The 10,192-nt window shown below is 48.2% G+C and overlaps 1 non-coding gene across 1 annotated transcript; it reads left to right on the forward strand.

Moving 5' to 3' along the window:
* Positions 1-7,609: 7,609 nt before the first annotated feature.
* TRNAG-UCC (transfer RNA glycine (anticodon UCC)) lies at positions 7,610-7,682 on the forward strand. The gene has a single exon. It is a non-coding gene; the product is annotated as a tRNA-Gly (tRNA).
* Positions 7,683-10,192: the final 2,510 nt, after the last annotated feature.

The raw sequence follows: 10,192 nt of genomic DNA on the forward strand, positions 1-10,192 counted from the left end.
CCCCTGGCCGCCGCGCGGAAGGGAAGGGGGAGGAGAGCGCTGTCTCCGCGTAAAAGACATTTACACCGGACTGGACCGAGGCCCTGGGAAGTGCGCGCTGGAGGGAACAGCCGGCCCGCGAGGGCGGGGAGGCGGCGCGAATGTGACCTCAGCGGCGGCCGCGCGCTCTCTCCCGCCCTCTCCCGCTCGGGGCTCGGGTTTCTAGGACTGCCTGGAGAAGTGTGTCTTGTGCAAAGCTCTGGAATGCATTTGGCTGCCTGACGAGTTGCGAGGGGCAGCATCTTGGCGGGAGGTGGCGGGGGTGTGTGTGTGGGGGGTGCTCACCCGCCCGCCGCGGGCAGGTTTCCTCCGGAGCCCGGAAGACCTCCGCCACTCCGCCTCCCGGCGCGGGAAGGTTACCTTCCGAGCAGACCTGCATGCATATGCATGCGGGGCCTGTTTCTTCGCCTTCCTCGGCCCGGTAGCTTTCTGCGGTGCTTAGAGTATATCCCCTTACCCCGGGCTTTAGAGAAAGCGTAGACCCACCTGGCCGACTGGTGCATAGACACGGTAAGGCGTTGATGGGGAAAGCACCAGATAGCATTTACTTCGTGAAAGCTGTTGGTGCTGAGAAGCGTCATGATTTAAATATATAAGCGTCAGTATCGACGAGGCCACTAGTTGGCATGGTGGTCTAACCTCACATCTTACTCAGTGCGATAATAATTTTTTTTAAGTCATTTAGAATTGTGAAGTCAGGATAACAATCAAACTCACTGGGGATTTTAATGAATTTTTTTAAAAAGGTGAAATGAACCAATTTCATTTTCTCGGCTGAATTATGCCCCTTTAAAAAGAAAAGGCACCAAAAAAAGAAAAAAAAGTAATAAAAGGAAAAGGCACTGATGAACCTCAACTCAGCCCCCTCCCTTCCAGCAACTTAAAAGCTATCTACATGCTATAGATGCTTAATAACTATTTAGGAATCAACAGATTTGGATAGATAGGTATTTGGACCTTTTCCCCCTACCCCAACCCACCAAGAGCACCTTTGGAGATACGTGATAATATAAATATATAAGGGAGAAAATCATTATCATCTCTAAGCAAGCGGCCCTGAAGCTCCTTGACCTGGAAGAGCCAGAAATGCCAAGCAGGGCATAAAGGTGTAGGACAGGGCAGCAGCTGGGATTCTAAACATTTACTTTGTAAGCCACATAGGCTGCAATTGTATAAGATCATAGTTTTGTTACAATTAAAAATACTGCTGGGCTTCCCTGGTGGTCCAGTGGCTAAGACTCCATGTCCCAATGCAGGGGGCCTACGATCGATCCCTATCCAGGGAACTGGATCCAACATGCCTCAACTAAGAGTTTGCCTGCCAGGACTGAAAGATCCCACATGCAGCATCTAAGACCCAGTGCATAAATATTTGATATTGCTTATTGAAAAGGGCATTGAAACCTATATGTGTGTGTGTGTAACTTTCTGAACAAGCAACTTACAAAGACAGCAGCAGAGAAAGCCCAGGAGAAAATGGGTTATCCCACCATCATAGGCAAAAGAGGTAGAAATGGGATTTTGGAGGTATCTGAGAAATGATACACTCACCTCAGAAAGGCTTAGAAAGAATGCCAAACTAGAAGTCAGAAAACCTGATTCCTGCCTGGGACTCTGCCATGCGTGCATGCTCAGTCGTGCCTGACTCTTTGTGACCCCATGGATTGTAGCCCGCCAGGTTCCTCTGTCCATGGGATTTCCCAAGCAAGTATACTGGAGTGGCTTGCCATTTCCTCCTCCAGGGGATCTTCCTGACTCGGGGATCGAACCCACATCTCCTGCGCCTCCTGCATTGGCAGGTAGATTCTCTACCACTGAGCTCCCTGGGAAGCCCCTGGGTCTCTGCCATTCAGTGGTTAAATAACTTGCATTAGAGGTGATCCTCACATTAGAAGAGCACTTGGCAAGATTTAAAAAGATTTCTGGGTAAGTTTCCTGCCCGCTCAGGGTCCCATTCCCACTCTCTACTCTGGGCATCGCTAGAAGATGTTCACTTTCCTAGCGAGGCTAGGCCAGGCTGCAAAGTGACAAGAAGAACTTAAATAAGCAGTGAAAGTAAAAGGCATAATTCTCCTTAAGTTTCTTGGCTAAATAGAGAACCTGACGATTCTGGGAAATCTGGCCAGTGGTGCTCACTCTGGGATGCGAGGCTGGAGCACACACAGGGCAGGTAGATTTAGTGGGTGTTTCAGGAGTTGAATCTGACGTCACAAGTTGTCTGGGAGGAACATGCATATACTTGCAAAGATATGTTCCCATATAGTGTAATTGTGGGTGCTTTAATTCGGGCGTCACTCTTGCCTTACCCTCTCTGCATGGCTTTCCTCCTCCATTTTACTGCCCTAGGTAGACAGTGGGTGGGTTGCTGGGCAAGTACCTACAGTGGCTGGTGCTGCTTTATAGCTCCTTGGCATCCCCTGAATCAGTTAACATCCCAAGCTTTCCTGAGAGCCAGCCCCACCCCGTTCACATTCTTATTCCTTTCCTTTCCAAGAAAGAAACTGGACTGTAGAGGAACTCCTGGCTGGCTAGTGTGCCTAGAAAGGGAGTTCCTTTCCTTTCCTTTCCATGGGCGCAAATGAAACCAACAAGCACCCAGTTTCAAACTATTCTAATTCTTTAAAAAAAAAAAAAAGTTTAGGAGTTTACCAAACTATTGTGAATTAGTTTGATTCTAATCACTTGCTGGCAGGGAATATGGAATAAAATATCTCATTTGCAGTTGTTTATTTCCTGTTGTGGCTTCTATTTTCATCTTTTAGTCACTTTGGTGATAGTAATCAAACCCTAATCATGGTGCGGCCACAAGTCACAGAGACCAAAATAACTTGCAGCGGAGTTATGACAAACAAGGATGGAGTCAGCTAAAGACCTGGCTACTTAATCACTGGCCCCTGGCACCCGAAGGACTGGGGGGCCGCCATTTGACTGACCGCTGGCTAAGCATCTAGAGGAGAGAGGAAGCTGGAAGGAAAATGCTCCAAGGCCCTTGGTCTTAAGCAGTCAGGGCCCCAGGGTGCGAGAGGAAGGAGGACAGCAGAGTATACACAGGAAGTGGAGGAGAAGCAGGTGAACTGTCCACAACTGCCAGAGGGGAAACTGACATGAAAGAGAGGAGAGCAGAAAAAGAGAACTGGCAAACCCTCTACAGCTACAAGCAACTAAGCAAACACTAAAATAAATAAATAAATACCTCATCTCGGGGAAGGCAGGATTCCTCCTCTCAGGACTTTTCTCGTGTTCAGTGCTTCTTGGAAAAGAAAGGTCGAGAGAGGCCCCAAAGGGCAGGTGGGTGTGTCGGTGTTGGGGCCAAGGACCAAGGCAGGATTTTTCCTTGCAGAAGCCAAGGAAGAAACAATTGAAGAGGCCAAAATAAAAGTGTTGAAAAATATCGACATTTCTTGTGCAACCGTCCCCTGAAAAATGTGTGTGCTCTCAACCGTCCTGAACTGGCAGCAATACAACTGCAAATGATGGCTCATGAAAGAAAGACAGCTTGAGTGAGGCTGATGTGACAATCAGCACTTCTTGGCTTATCTTCGGAGAATGAGAAGGTAAGTAAATGAAATGCATCTAATTCACAATCAAACAAAGATGCTATAAGTCCTGACTCATCAAATATGTTTGTGTTACAGACATGCTGTCAACTGATCCATAACATTTGCCAGGTGACTCTCCAGGGCTCTCGGCTAGGTCCTGGGGGCCAGAGGGGGAGGGACAGGGCGAAATGAATGTTCTTATGAAGGAGACAAGAGAAACCCAGGCAAAGCAAAGACCTAGGACAACAGAGACATTCAACTATGTAGACACAGACTCTAGGGATGGACATTGGATGGCTGAAGAAAACGGCTGGGAGGGAAACTTAACTGCATGTAACTTTCTGTACTTTTTCAAATTTGCACTTTGTGAATGTGCCACTTATTCAAAAATATACTAATTTGAAGGTTTGCTTTTTTTTTTTTTAATCCGTGTCTGCTTTTCTCATTTCCTGAAATTCGCCATTCTGATGTCCTTGTAGAAAAGGACAAGTTGGCGAGGTCCCATGTGGAAGTGAGGCTGGAGACAGCGTCTCTCTCTGTGGGGCAGTTCCTACAGGAAGGCTGATGACAACAGAGGCCAATGTGTCATCCCAGACAGCAAGGGCGGAGGCTGCCTTGTCATGACCCTGGCAAGAGTCAGTGAGGAAACACACCAGTCCTAATCAAAAGTCATTCTAGATATCAGTGAGGTGCAAGTCCTCACCCAGGAGAACAGTCTCACAAACACTGGCATCCCGACCACAGAGGCACCTGCCCCATCTGAGAAGAGGAGAGCGGCACCTTTTGGAAACAGAAAGGGGTTCTCGTGAGTCTCGATCCATTTCACCAGCACTGGTTCAAGAAGTGGTGCCAGGTACCAGGCGTGACCTCTGAGACGTAGAAAGGTGTATTAAACAGCCTCTGCCCTCAAGAACGGAGAAGGCATTGGCACCCCACTCCAGTACTCTTGCCTGGAAAACCCCATGGACGGAGGAGCCTGGTAGGCTGCGGTCCATGGGGTCGCTAAGAGTTGGACACGACTGAGTGACTTCACTTTCACTTTTCACTTTCATGCATTGGAGAAGGAAATGACAACCCACTCCAGTGTTCTTGCCTGGAGAATCCCAGGGACGGGGGAGCCTGGTGGGCTGCCGTCTATGGGGTCGCACAGAGTCGGACACGACTGAAGGGACTTAGCAGCAGCAGCAGCAGCAGCCCTCAAGAAGTGTATAATTTAAGAGAGGGCTAGAAATAGGAAAATAGTCAGCCTTCAAGAATGGAGCAAGGAAAAAAAAGAATGCAGCAAGTACAGTGCGAGCAAGCATGGAGGCCCCGGGCTTCGCTGCTGGCTCCGTGGTAAAGAATCCACCTGCCAATGCAGGAGACACGGGTCTGATCCCTGATTCGGGAAGATCCCACATGCTGTAGAGCAACTAATCCTGTGCGCAGCAACCATTGAGCCTGTGCTCTGGAGCAGGGGACCACAGCTACTGAAGCCCTCGCGCCTAGACCCTGCAACAGGAGAAGCCACCACACTGCAACTAGAGAAAGCAGCCGCTACTCGCTGCAACTGGAGAAAGCCTGTGTGCAGTAATGGAAGACCCAGCACAACCAAAAAGAAAAAGAATGGAGGCCCCTGCTCAGGAGAACAGAAAATCATGGGATTTATTCTGTCTGTGGGGCGGGGGTGGGGGGGGTGTCTCAGAAATTTTCATAAAAGTATAAATATTTGGAACTAGATTGGGTGAGTTGACAGTCAGGCAGAGATGCGTGTGAGATGAATGACTCTATTCAAAGGGAAAGCACGATAGAGAAACAACTGGTTGTTTTCTGTCCACTTTGAGTTAAGTCTTCAAAACTCAAGCTGCGCTTGTCACTTTGAGTCTATAACTTCATTTATAAACACTCCTAAGCCTCGAGGGGGTCAGGGGTGGAGGTGTGGCCCCTGCAAGGGATGTTCAGGGAGCTCACCTTCCTCAGAGTGAAGTTTTTCCTTGTAGAAAGAATTTGCAGGCGCAACACGACATCATCTGTAACTACAGAAAAGTTTCTTCTCAAATAACTGAGAAAATCTCCATGATCTCCACTCCTCAAATCAACAGTCAGGCCTTACTTGAAGCAAACTGCTTCATGTCAGGAGACAATGCCAGTGTTTAACACAAGGAGAAGGGCAGTGCCTCCAGCATGAAGCTGGCCTGTGATGGCTCAGTAATGGACCTGCTTAGATAATGGCCTCAAAGGCCGACAATGAAAAATTAGGATTCGCCATTGCAGTATAGACAGAGAGACATACAATTTGGCTGATTTCCACGGGCAGTAAAAAAATTGATTTTAAAGACAGCAAAACAAGAAAATAAATGTTGAGCTTGGCTCAGAGGCACCCCAGGAGCCCTGCTGATATTCCTCATTATCCAGGCTGCATTTGAACTTCAAGACACCATCAAATGGACTTCAAGATCCTGGTCACATTGGGCTACCAAATTAGTCTTCACTGTTTTCTGATTTTTCCCCCCTATTTTTATCTTTCCCATTCCCCTAAGTCATTAAAGGATGACTTTGAAACTAAATTCTGCATAGTAAGTGCCAGATAGCTTCACAGCGACGAGACATCCTGTTAATGGTGAATCAGAACTGGGCAGCCTGCAGAAGGGGTGATGTTTTGTCTGTAGTAGAGCGGAGAGTCATAGGTGACCACACACGCTGCTCCTGGCACATCCTGGGACCCACCAAAGAAGCCCAGCCCCATGAGTGATGGCCAAGGCATTTCCACTGTGAGGACCCAGGGGAGCAGACAGGACCCTCAGCCCAGTTTTCGGATCAAATAGATTCTTCTGCCATTACTAGCCTCAAGGCTTTAGGAAAGCTGTTTCCGTTGTCTGTCTGCCTTCCTCATACAACAAACACTGAATTAACAACGTCTTGTGTGTGCCAGACCCAGTGAGAGGCTCCAGGAACAAAGCCTTCACCCCGGGGGTTGCTGGGACGCGGTGCGGGCACGCCGGACACGCCGCCAGCACAAGTGCTATGTAAACTAGCCGGTATACAGATGCTAATCGTCATGATTATCATGGATTTGGCTGCAGGAGCCACCCAATAAGCTAATTTTGCCTAACCTCCCAAGCCTTGGAAATGAATTTTTGCTGGGATAAGTGTCCGAGTGATAGGGTAATGAAGCAGGAAGCCACTCTTTCTAGTGTCTGGGACTTTCTCTGGGTTTTACTAAGATGAGTTGAGATACTGTCAAAGGAACATGGCCAGCATCAGAGTTTAAAAGCCAACTAATAAGGCTGGGACATCTTTTTCTTAGAATGAAAGAGGAGCACGTGAGAACACGATCTAGTGTTCCTAGTTCTTTGCTAGTATTACTCTGAGTCATATTTTCTTATGTCCTAGAAATAATTCTGCTGCTGCTGATGACAAGCGAGGAGGAAGGTGACAGGGGGAAGGAGCTGCCCAGTGAAGTCTCCATCACACCTTTCTCCATAAACATTTATTTTGAAGGCTTTCAAAGTCTGTGGAATACGATGTTATTCAGCATTTCTCACATCTAGTAGACCCATAAAGAAAAACTGCAGTAACAGGCAGTAAGAGCTAGAAGGGATTTTAAAATCTTCCTCAGCAGTTCAGACCTCAAAACCTGTGACCCGTGGTCAAGTTTCCACACCACAATAAATTTTCTCAAATGCTTAATTATTAGATAATTTTGCTTTTTTTATTTTATTGATTCTTGAATATGTAATACACGCACAATGCTACCCAACTTAAAGAGGACAAAAGGGCATGAAGAGAAAAGTAAGACTTCCACTCAGGCCACCGACTTTTCTCTCAGGAGACGGCCCCATCACAGCCAAACAGAGAGAAGGTGAGTCAAGTGAAAAGACTGCCCTCTGCTTTGAACTCCAGCCCACAGCCACCTGCCTTTTTGACTCCTCCCCTTGGATGGCTCAAAGGCACCTTGAACTCATTATGTTCCAAACAGGGCATATCTCAGTATCTTCCTCCCAGAACCTACTTCTCCAGATCGCCACCCTCAGAAAGCTTGCCCAGGGATGTCCCTGGTGGTCCAGTGGTGAAGACTCTGCACTTCCAATGCAGGGGGCGTGGGTTCGATTCCTGGTTGGGGAACAGAGATCCCATATGCTGCACAAGGTGGCCAAAAAATAAATAAAAAGAAAGCTTGCCTATCTCCATCCAGTGGTGGGAATCAGAAGACCAGCCCAGACAGTCACCTCCTTCTTCATCCTACATCCAAACCAGCCTCAACATCCTGTCAATTTTACCTTTGAGATGCCTTTCAGTCTGTCCGCTCTTCTGCAGGTCCCCTCACCGCAGCCAGCAGGACAGAAACCATCAGCATCTCCCTGGGGACCACTGCCCACAGTACTTTCCTCACTTGTGCATCTGGCTCACTGAAACCAACCAATCCCCTTCTGCTGAAGCTGGTCTTGGTGCTGGCCTGACTGCATCACCACCCAGCAGTCTTCCTACAGACCTCGGAACAAGGTCAGCTCTTCCTTGACCTGTAAGCCCTGAGTGGTCACCTCAGGATCTTCCTTCCACCCGCGGAGACTGGGCATGTGCTGTCTCTCAGCCCGGGATGCTCCTCTCTATCTTTAAGTTAGGTCACCCCACCCCCATTATTATGCATTCTCACAGCCTCAGGCATCTCCTTTGGTAGCATTTGCTAGAGTGGAAATTTCACCTTTAATTCCAAGTCCTTGCTTCATGTTTGTCTCCCCACCTACCCAGGGCTTTCCAGGTGACGCTAGTGGTAAAGAACCTGCCTGCCAATTCAGGTTAGACAGAAGAGACGCAGATTTCATCCCTGGGTCAGGAAGATCCCCTGGAGGAGGGCATGGCAACCCGCTCCAGTATTCTTGGCTGGAGAATCCCGTGGACAGAGGAGCTTGGCGGGCTACAGTCCATAGGGTCACACTGAGTCAGACAAGACTGAAGCAACTTAGCAGGCATGCCCACCTACCTAGATGACTCCTTGAGGGCAGAAGCCCTGTATTACAGCACATCAAACACTGTGACTGGCATAGAACAAGCATGCAACTAATACTGGCTGAACAAAAGACTGACCGATAAGGAAAGAATAAATCATTTCATTTTTAAAATTTTTGGTTGCACTGAGTCTTCCTTGCTTTGCACGGGCTTTCGCTAGTTGCAGCGAACAGGGTCTACTCTCTAGTAGCGGTGTGCTGGCTTCTCTTGTTGTGGAGCACAGGCTCTAGACGAGCAGGCTCTGCAGTTGGGGCTCACGGACTTAGTTGCCCCACAGAAGGTGGAATCTTCTCGGCCCAGGGATGGAATTTGTGTCCCCTGCATAAACAGGCAGATTTTTAACCGCCTTCCCACCAGGGAAGTCCAGAAACCATTTCTTTTGAGATACTGTCCTTCCTAGTTTGAGGAATCAATGTGCCTATCTTTTTATAAAAGGCGATGATAATAGTGTTTACTTAAAGACTTATTTAGAAAAATTAAATGTTAACAATTGAAGGGAGAGTCTCTCGATGCAAAACCCTAAAGCTGACAAACTACTGCTTAAAGCCCAAGGATAGAATCTCAGACCTAGAAATCATGGAGTCTAAATACATTCCTGAGGAATAAGTTGCCCTAAAGTCAAGGCTACTGCTAAGTCGCTTCAGTCGTGTCTGACTCTGTCCGACCCCATAGACGGCAGCCCACCAGGCTCCCCCGTCCCTGGGATTCTCCAGGCAAGAACACTGGAGTGGGTTGCCATTTCCTTCTCCAATGCATGAAAGGGAAAAGTGAAAGTGAAGCCACTCAGTCGTGTCTGACTCTTAGCGACCCTATGGACTGCAGCCCACCAGGCTCCTCCGTCCATGGGATTTTCCAGGCAAGAGTACTGGAGTGGGGTGCCATTGCCTTCAAGGAGGGCATAGCTAAAACTCTCAGTTACTTCCAGTTCTATGTCCCTTCTTCCCTCCCTTTCCTGCCTGAGGCTCATTACATGCATTTTCTCAGCCGGAGTTCCATGAAGATGGAGAGAAGATCCCCTAAAATTGTGCACCTGGTTAGTAACACCTTCAGGTCCAGAACTCACCTCTCCCTCCATCGCTGTGTCTCTACACCCAGCAGTGTGTAGCTGTCCCAGCTGTCTAAAAGACAACATAGCAAATGCACAGGTAAGAAAACAAACAGAAAGAAGCAGTCCGGCTCTTCTTGGCTGGCTGACCCTGGCTGTTTGCACAAAGCCGGTGGTCTATGAGTGAATGAGTGAATGAATGAATGCATGAATGACTGGTCACTCAGACTTTCTTCTGGGACTCATCGTCTGAATCTAAAGTCACAGCATCATGTTCCCAGTCCCCCAGAGCCCTGTCACCAGATATACCGTGGGCTGGGTAAACAGGGACCACTCCTTGGCTCTCCTTCATACCAACTATGGGCCAAGCATTGCTCAGGTACATGGTCTCTCCCATGGGGAGTTTGCACTCTAGGGGGAGACAGAGAAGAACTAAGTAAACACACACGCACAAAAAAATATGATTTCACATAGTTACCAGAGCTTTGGAAAACATAAAGTAGAGTGAGGGACTAGGGCTGGTGTGGGCTGAGAATGGCTGTTTCAGGTCTGTGATCAAGGAAGGCCTGTCTGGAGAGGAGCA

Source organism: Giraffa tippelskirchi, chromosome 14 (genome assembly GCF_054371585.1).
Source record: "Giraffa tippelskirchi isolate mGirTip1 chromosome 14, T2T-mGirTip1v1.2.pri, whole genome shotgun sequence".
Classification (NCBI taxonomy): Eukaryota; Metazoa; Chordata; class Mammalia; order Artiodactyla; family Giraffidae; genus Giraffa; species Giraffa tippelskirchi.